The sequence below is a fragment of the Tachypleus tridentatus genome, chromosome 11 (genome assembly GCF_004210375.1).
Source record: "Tachypleus tridentatus isolate NWPU-2018 chromosome 11, ASM421037v1, whole genome shotgun sequence".
In the NCBI taxonomy this organism is placed as follows: Eukaryota; Metazoa; Arthropoda; class Merostomata; order Xiphosura; family Limulidae; genus Tachypleus; species Tachypleus tridentatus.
In genome coordinates, this window is record NC_134835.1 from 80,031,575 (window position 1) to 80,041,477 (window position 9,903).

A 9,903-nucleotide genomic window follows, 5' to 3' on the forward strand; every position below is an offset into this window, starting at 1 on the left:
AGTCACGTTAGAAATGGCAGATGATTTGAGATGTTTAAATATTGTATATTGCTACAAGTTTTTCTACAATTCCTGTTGAAGATATTGTAGAGATAAATCAGAACACAACACTTTGTTACGAGCAAAAAACTTAAAAGTTTAGACGTCTCCAATAAGTTGTCACTACAAACATCTATGTAGTGTCACTCATTTGATATATATGTAAAAATACGTTTAGAAGATAATTATAATGACCGCGTTGTTATGAGGTGGACCACCAGCTGTGTGCAATATGATTGAAATAAACATGGAAATGGACACAACGGTCGTGGCACAACGTTTACGGAGACGATTATTTTAAGACTTATTAATAACTAAAATGCAGGTGTCTACATTTATACCAAGCGTGCAGTGTGTGGGACTAAATACAGGTATACGCATCGGTAAATATCAAATGCGGCGCCGGAAGAAAGTTTTTTTTTTTTTTTACTGTGACTAAGGCATCTCATTATAAGGCAGCCCCCTCAGCAAGACGGGCGAATCGAACAACGACCGATAAGTCGTTTACTTAACATCACGCACTGCTGCTGCGAACTGATGGCAGTTGGAAGGCGTCAGGCACCGCCAGCACAGTCGTGTTACGGTAGTAACTGCACACGCTGAAGGAAATTTAGGGTCCAATGCTTATGGGGTGAGCGTGGTATACTAATTAACACGTTCGTACTGTGAACCCGCTGGGCCTAAGTTCGCGTTTCACCACCGCAGAAACTCGCCCTCTACTTTAAGGGTATGGGCGTGCGCTATAAGAGTGACGGTCAATTTCTACTATTCGGTCAGACAAGAGTAGCCCAAGAGATGCGGATGGGTGCTGTTGGCTAGCTTCCTTCTGTGGTTCGTTAGTTCAGTATTAAAGACAAATATGTGTAAAAGGCTATTGTGTAGCTTTTCGCGAAACTTTTACACAAACAAAAAACGATCTTCAACGAAAGCTGAAAGAACATATTTGTCGACTTTGTTTAACGTTTCAAATTTCATATTCGTTTCATGTCTGCATGTGATTTGCAAGATATTATAGTTACCAACTTTTGTGAATTTCTCAGTTTATTTATACGTATATCAGACATCTGATGGTCCAGTAAGCGATCTGAAAATCGCAACTGATCATTCAGTCTACTGTGGTGATTCAGCATTAAGTACGAGTGGCCTCACAATCTTAAAGTTATTTCACTTGGTATGGTCGTCAAGAGCAGTCTGGAAACAAGTTTTGACACTTAAAATTAACGTTGATAAAGCCACTTCTCTAAAAGAACCGTTTCCAGGAGATGGACAGTCTGAAGTCACATATGTGGATAAATGTGGCAAGTCGCCCCTTCCTCAGAATAATCGCACACATGCTTGATGGGATTGAAGGAATGTGTCTTTCTGTTTGACACAATGGGATCGGGCCTCACAATATGATAGGCAGAGGACAGGGTCACTTGTATATTCTATGCATCCAACAGTTCTTTCAATAAATACGGCAGTATTCTGTAAGATACAGAGGTCGATACTGGCACATGTAGCATTTTTTGTATACACTGTTTTCATCTCTATCACATATGTCGCATTCCTGTGCGATAATGTTGTAGTGAGTAATTTCTGTTACCTGGTTACAGCGTTAAACACTGTTAATCTGTAAAATAAATATTGTACCAAATGCCGTTGGCCCACTTAACATAGTATGTTTTACTTTAAAAGAATAAACTGTGGGTGGATTACAGTGAGTGTAATGCTCATTGTTTGGGATCTGGCAAACAGACTGACTTTAAAATGCTTTTAATACATTTCTGCACCGAATCGACATCAAATTGCGGCTGCTATGATGAGATTCAGTCTCATAGTAGGTACCCTACGACTACATAAAGTTCAGATGGAAAGATAATGATCAGTTTGTTTTGTGGACGATGATCTGTCTAAGCATGAGAATGGTTCCTTCCTTTTCGTGCTAAAGATTTTAAGATACTTTTAACCACGTTCTACTCTGACTAGCTAGCTTCCATTCATCATTCGATATACCTTTAACCAATGATTTGTTTTCACATCAGATGCCTGGTTTACTTACCAATGAGCTGTGGGGTTGTTGCCTTATCATAGCTGCGATACTTAGGGCTTACAAATTTCGATTATCCTTTAACTCTTTTATGCAGTCTTTGTAACATACATACCTTAACAGTGTTTTGAAAAATTGATGGTATAAGATGCAAACAAATAGACTACACTACCTTTACTAATGATAATACAAATACAAATACGTGGATGGGTAAAACATTGTTATAGAACAGAATATTTAAGACAGCCTTGCTTAAATGACAAAAATAAGCCCTACAATATTCCACGGGAGGACACATTTTGACTCTTCTGCGAGTCGATAATCGAAAGATACACCTGCGCGGCCTGGTGTTAAAAAATTGTAATTTGGGTAATAAGACGTTTTTATCTTGTTTTTTTACTATACTTAAACACACCGAGTTACACACAGAAATCGATTACTTTTAAATATTCATTAACAATTAGGATTTTGTAGAGTTACAAAACAATATCTTAATATTTATATCTAGTCAGTATGTAATGTAACACCATTTACAGTACAGGGGTGAAGTTCTACCGGTGTTGAGCACTGACTGATTACTTGGAAATAAGCACAAAACTAAGCCCGGCATGGCCAGATGGTTTAAGGCATTTGATTCGTAATCTGAGGGTCACGGGTTCGAATCCCCGTCGCACCAAACATGCCCTTTCAGCTGTGTGTGTGTTATAATGTGACGGTCAATCCCACTATTCGTTGGTAAAAGAGTAGCCCAAGAGTTGGCGGTGGTTGGTGATGACAAGCTGCATTCCCTCTTGTTTTATACTGCAAAATTAGGGACGGCTAGCGCAAATAGCCCTCGTGTAGCTTTGCGCAAAATTTAAAAAAACAAACAAACAAGCACATAGCTACACAATGGGCTATCTGTGGTCTGCCCATCACGGGTATCGAAACCCGGTTTTTAGCAGTGCGAATCCACAGAAATGCCGCTGTGCTTCGGGGGGACATGTACTGAGTACCGAGACTTATTTGACTGCTTTATTTTACTTCTTTGTTTACACTCATCTTTTATTTTTCAAATACACTTTACCCAGCTGAGTATATATATATATATATTTTTTTTCGCCCTTGTCGACGAAAACAATGTTAGCAGGATGCTTCTTACAAAGAAGTGCTGTGTCTGTTCCATTGTACAATTAAGGCTTTCTCGTCCTGTATCTTCGTCCATAGTGTAATAAGTAGCACACAAGAACGCAGGCACTTAAACAGAGTTGCGGTTGTAGATAGAAACCTGTGTTCTAGGAGATACTCATTACCTTTGGAGGAAAAATCAAATTAGTGGTATATCTCCATGGCACTATATAATTTTCACTGCAAATGATGCATTAGTATCTAAGCCTAAGTGTACAAAATTTAAATATCCTTTGTACAATATACGAGTACAATTTAGGGGAAGGAGCGACTTAGAGTATACCTTTTTGTTTTAAATGAATTAACAAATAAATAGCTCTCGGAAATTAACTTATTTACAGATTAACGTAAAATAATAAATAGTAAAGTTCAGTAAAGATTATAGGTTTTGTTCATAACACGTCTTTTAGGCCAATAGTTAGAAATTTTCTGAAAATTGTCAAATGTTTTTGTGTATAAAATGCATTATTTTATAACCTATTTCGTAGTGTGTTAAAGTCATACAATTTATTCTAATTCGCGGTTCAGAAATGTAGAAGCCCAAGGTTCGCCGTAACTGTTTGGTTTTACGGCTACACCCCTGACAAAGAGTTTGCTGCACACAAACTTGTATCAAACGCGTACACCGTTAGGGTGCACGAACAGAAGGGAACAAGAAAAGCGAAGATAACTTACCAGTGTGAAGGCTAGGCTGTTCTCGTGTCCTGATAGTTTATTCCAAAGTCCATAGCACATCATCACTGTACTTACATAATTTAGTTATAATGAACAATGTGCAAAGATGTGAAGACATGGGTGAAAAATACGTTATTTCGTATTGGATATCCGTCTAGTATTACGTATACCCGATTCTTTTTTCTATCACTTCACTCAAACTTCAGTTTAACAAAAACTGATACGCAGTTGAGAAAAAGAAATCTCAATTGTGTCTCCACAGCTCAAGTCAACACATAGAAAAAAACAAACTCAATCAAATTGTCAGTTTATATTATCACAACTTCAAAGCTGGTGATTTCATAGCATTACAAGTCGCGTAGAATAGCCTAAAATTCATAATAAATACGTGCGTACTTCAAGCAGTCGCATACGTATTCTACGACGGATAACGCAACTCGGAACGGAAAAATCAAACAACAAATATCTACACTCTTTTCTTCAAGCTCCACGGCTACACTGCGCCTTACTTCGGCTGTCGGCTGGCTTTGTTCCGGCCCGCTGCCGCCACTAGGCGATTACTATCATTACTACCCTACACGGGTGCGCGATGCTCAGACGCGTTTATTTTAACAAAGGGGTGTGGAATGTTAGCCTACTTGGGATGGGCGCGGGCCTTGTTAGGGCAACCTTGTAATCGTATCCTCAATCTCCACACAGAGCGGTTTTCTGCAAGCCAACTTACTTTAACACGTTACGACAGTAAGTTTCGCGCAGCCCAACCATACCACGTGAGGGGTTCGGCCCGTGAAACTGTAGACGAGCATATTCACAATGTCTCGCCTTTGAAGAGTCACAGTGACTGACTAGTGAACAACGAGCTGGCTGTAATCCAAAGTCAGTGGTGTAAAAACACACGCCGAATCAGATAAATAAACCTCTGTCGTTTTGAAGCGTAGAGTTTAATTATTAAAGAGTAACTTATCTGTTGCTTGAAGGAAAAACAAAAACGCAAGCGTTTCTCTCTACCCCTTTCCGACCACGTTTATAAAATAAGAGCCCTTAACTGAAACAGGTGTGAATAATCGTACAAATGCTATTACTGTATTTCGTGTACCATCGAGTAAAGGAAAAATTTCCCTTCTCTAAAAACTGTTTACAAGTAAAGATATCACATTGTTTGCACAGGAAAATAGAACCGAAAACAGTTTTCGGGCTGAGCTATACGTAGATTGATTCATTGTTTGAAATTAAGCACAAAGCTGCACAATGGGTTATCTGTGCTCTGCCCAGCACGGGTATCGAAACTAGGTTTCTGGGGGAATGTGGACATAGAAGGCTTTTTAACGTATAGGGCGTCTTTTTTTTTTTTTCACATGCGCTGTGTGTAACCTGTGTATTACCTGAAATTTACAAACCCTAACAATTATAGAAAAGAAAAGGAGAGTTTTTATTGATATATTCTATTAATGAATTAAAGTAAGATACTGTGGGTGGAATGAAGATATGAAGCCGAGACTTCTCGAACACACGCAGCAATTTATATTCCGAAATACTATTTTCTTACACGAATCTGTTTCTTAACAATAGTACTACACAGAAAATGCTTGGAATTTCTTTCGATGTATTACATGAACTACAACCTTATTTATATTATTATAAAAACCCGTGTTCTCGGGGTTTTATAAAAAAAAAACAGAACGTTGTACGCAAAATGATGCCAACTTATTGTAGTGAGAATGGTGTATTCAACTGTGTGTTAAGCGATGTTTGTTTTTGTCCTTGTTCTCGAGATAAACCTCTATCAAAGAAATTGTCAGGTATGACTTTTGTCCTTCCATTTTATTGATTTTAAAAGTGTTATCTAAAGCTATCATATTTGGTTGCGAATACCAACCAGATCAACAGTGAATATTGCCGCTTTAATGTCTAGTGACGTTATCAACGCCAATACGAGGACAGAGAAAATGTAGAACGGGCACGCGGCAGTCAGGAGCTGACGTGAACCAATTCTGCCCTCAGCTTTCGCGTGATAATTGATTATGTCATTTGCACGTTAGCTGTCGTGAAGTTTGGTAATGCTGACTCCGTTTTTGTTTTGTTTTTTTGATAACTTGTTCTCTTGGGTAAATAAGTTATCTTTTTTTTTTTAATATTTCTGAATGTACTACTATAAAATATAAAGGATAGCTATATTTGTGTTTGTCAAAAACAGTTTCACATTCTTTCACACTACCAGATATTTTTGTTTGCTATTGCTTTAGGAATGAAACTTTTCACATTTCTAAAACTGTAGAGTTAAGTCTATCTACTACGGGTATGGATACTCAATTTTTAGTATTATAAGCCCTTAGATTTGTCACTGAATATCCAGAATGGCGTGGAGTTTTTTGGGCTTTTTTTCTTTTACTGTTCAAGAAGTTTTAATTTTTTTCTGATAGATCTAATACGTTTAAAGTTTCTAATTTTACATGATTGAACGTAAATGACTCATATAATTAACCTGTTTCCTCAAATTATCTGACAAGTGCGATACTGCTACGAAAAACCTAAAATTCGTACCAACTATGGAAAGTGTTATAAACTAGGTGTTGGGGTGATATAGCACGAGTACGTGTGCTATCAAGGTTGCTCAGTACTTCCAGTCCCTCTGATACTATTATTCATGACAGAGGCTGAAAAGCTGTTTTGTTCACTTCGTGATGGTGCGCGCGCTTCCCTACTTGCCTGGGTCGTGTCACGCCAGCCTCGTAACTCTTTCTGAGAGGCGGTACTGTTCCGCGCGACCTAGTCGTAACTTCCACCCACGGATCCGTTTTCATGTGCTTATTTTCAAAACAGTTAGTGTATTATTTGCTGAATATCGCAATCATTTTTTTATTATTCTTAATAACATATCATCAGTCGAAAGACAAACTTCTATCGTTAACTTTCTTTTGCTCTGTTGAAGAACGTGGACAACAAAGAAAAAAATAAACCAAAACTTACATTTTCAACATACGTTTTATACCAGTTCTTGTCCTTTAGTCTTAGATTTCCTGAGAATATTTTTGTAACCGTTTCCTTTCAATATTACATTACTATTAAGAGGCCCGGCATGGTCAGGTGGTTAAGGCCCTCGACTCGTAATCCGAGGTGCGCGGGTTCGAATCTCCGTCACACCAAACATGCTCGCCCTTTCAGCCCTCTCCCTCTAGTCTTAATTAGGGACGGCTAGCGCAGATAGCCCTCGTGTAGCTTTGCGCGAAATCAAAACAAACCAAAACTATTTTGAAATTCTGGTATTGTGTGAAAAAAGATACAATAATTAAAGAAAATTAGTTAGTTCTAAACATGAAGAAATAACAAGGTGGTAATGAAATTTTGCATTTGCAAGCGAATTTATATATTTGTTTGAAATTATTAAATAAAAGAGTATTTGTGGCCGGTGAGTATAGTTATATAAAAAAATTTATTTCGTGCCCCATTTATTTCACATAGTATTACTGTTGTTGTTGTTTTCTTCACTAATCGTGTAACTTAGTGTACAAAATTATCGAGACTTTAGGGTTAACAGTACGTTCTTCATAATAACGGTGTGCCAGATCCTGTCCCGCTGTTGGAGCTATTTTCTCACTTTCGAGCATGTTTAGTATCATGGTGATGACTAAATAGGCTTTATTCTCCCACACTGCCATTCCCATTGTAACAACCCTCTGCTATGGACGACGAATCAATCTTTGACCATACATCTTTGTACTTTCTAGAGACCTTCTATCACACGCGGATGTCGGGTTAAAAGACCACGTTTAAGCAGGTCAGTGACGTATAAATCTTTTGGAACTGCACAGGGGGACTTGAAGGGCAATATGAGCAAATGGGATCGCAGAAACTGTAGCGTTTTATCCTCAGTCTTCTTCGTGAAAATAACCGTTGATCTATAGAGAGAACGAGAAGCTTAGGCAATCTAAGGCTTATGAGCTTTAATTAACTTAAAATTACTATTAAAAGTGTCACGAGATATTACTAACTTCACCACAGTGTTGTTGTTTTTTTGGGGAGGCGAGGATCTGAAGGTCCTATTTCGTAACTGTTGTTTTCACTTTGGGGTTGAAGACGTTCCTCGTGATAGGTTTGTGTGTGGTATGAGGAAAGATTTCTGTTCTAAACTGTCTTCTTTGAGAGTTTTTGACCTCAATAAAGAGTAATTATTAATTTTTGCAGAATCTGAGAATATTTTTTGTTGTTATTAATCTTTGTTTTAAATCTAAATATGGAAAGAGCATAATTAACCTTAATACTGCCTGGTGTGTATTAAGGTTAATTACCATTGGTATTCGACTGATGTAGTTAACTGCTTCATTCCTTCGAGGCCTATATCCTACAGTACCTTCAATAGTGTTTAAATCACTTTCATAAACTCTAAGTTCTCCCTTTCAACACGTATCCGCTACCCTTTCGTGTTTTTTTTTTTTTTTAAAACTAAGCGCTGTTTACGAATATCTCTTTGCTTAAAAAAATAACAAAAACTGTGATAAATTTCTTCAGCCGTAAATATAACCGTCGCGTCTCTGCATTATCAAATTGTCGGGTATACACCGTGAACCAAATATATAGGTACTAAACATGTTGCCCTTGACCACACGGCTGGCACCTGCGACGACACGCCGCCATATTAACATCCATACGTAGTGTGATTAACCCCGATGTAAAAGTTAACTCCGTATAGAAGACTTCTAGTTCCATAAGTTAATGATGTGAAACAAACTAAACAATTAAACTTATATAAAATAATTTGTTATATTGAGACAAAACAACAATATAAACCTTAATATAACGTTTGTAGACAAGTAGAGTAGAGTAAAGTTAAGGAGAGGAGTAGCTATACTGATTTTATTACCGTTATGTTTGTTCACAACAACTTGTTTATCGTGCTAACTAAAAAGTGATTTATAACATTAGATTCCAATAATTATCATGCGTTAACGGGTCTGCACCATAGCCACAAATAAAGTTAATTTACCTCTGCACTGGGGACCGGCATGGCCAGGTGGTTAAGACACTGGATTCGTAATCCGAGGGTCGCGGGTTCGAATCCCCGTCACACCAAACATGCTCACCCTTTCAGCCGTGGGGGCATTATAATGTTATGGTTAATCCCACCATTCGTTGGTGAAAGAGTATCCCAAGAGTTGGCGGTGGGTGGTGATGACTAGCTGCCTTCCCTCTAGTCTTACACTGCTAAATTAGGGACGGCTAGCGCAGATAGCCCTCGAGTAGCTTTTGCGAAATTCAAAACAAACAAACAAAACACCACACTGGTACGTCAGAACGTTTGATTTCTGAAGAAGAAAGTTCAGATCACTTAGAAACTAACACATTTAAGAGCAAAAAACTTTTAAGTTTTGTGGAATGAAATTATTGTTTTATTGTTAACAGCCCGCTCATCAACCCGTTAGCAGTTAAATGTTGAATAATAAAGTTCATGAATCTGTATAACGAATGTGACAAACAATGATAACAATGCGGAATAAAATAAGATCTTTAACACGTGTTAGTCACGATTTTAGAAATAAATGTTGTCAGAATTAAACTTCATATTAAAAAATAAACGAAGACGTTTTCACGTTTTTCTCTTCGAATTATTTTTCGTTTGTTATTTGGAATTAAGCGCAAAGCTACACAATGGGCTATCTGTGCTCTGCCCGCCACGGATATCGAAACCTGGTTTCTCGTGGTGTAAGTGAGTATGCAGACATACCGCTGTATGGTGTGTGGGTGGCGTGTTTGAATGAGAATCCGAATTTTATAGTTTTAATAAGAAAAATGATGACAATGAAAACAAGCGATGTGATAATTTAGTCAACACCAACTTACAGTTGAAGCACAAGTTTCTATCTTGCTGAATATTGATTATAGTTGTAAAGTTATCAAATCAGTTGTCGGTTTAACATCCACACGAAAAGTTGAAAACACGATACAGTCGCTTACTGTGTTTCCAACAAAGACCTACACCATGTCGCGGGTTTCTAAGC

The 9,903-nt window shown here is 37.8% G+C and overlaps 1 protein-coding gene across 9 annotated transcripts in view; it reads right to left on the minus strand.

Annotated features, from left to right (window-relative positions):
* The window catches only part of LOC143232576 (uncharacterized), a 29,339-nt gene extending 24,660 nt beyond the window's left edge, over positions 1–4,679 (minus strand). For 7 of the 9 annotated variants that reach the window (XR_013017609.1, XR_013017607.1, XR_013017608.1 and 4 more), the window contains exon 1: positions 3,911–4,652. The gene's annotated coding sequence lies outside the window, so the exon portion shown is untranslated. Of the gene's footprint in view, positions 1–3,209; positions 3,361–3,910 lie in introns of all 9 variants that reach the window. The other 2 variants (XM_076468177.1, XM_076468176.1) reach the window with 2 other exon arrangements.
* Between the last annotated feature and the right edge of the window lie 5,224 nt (positions 4,680–9,903).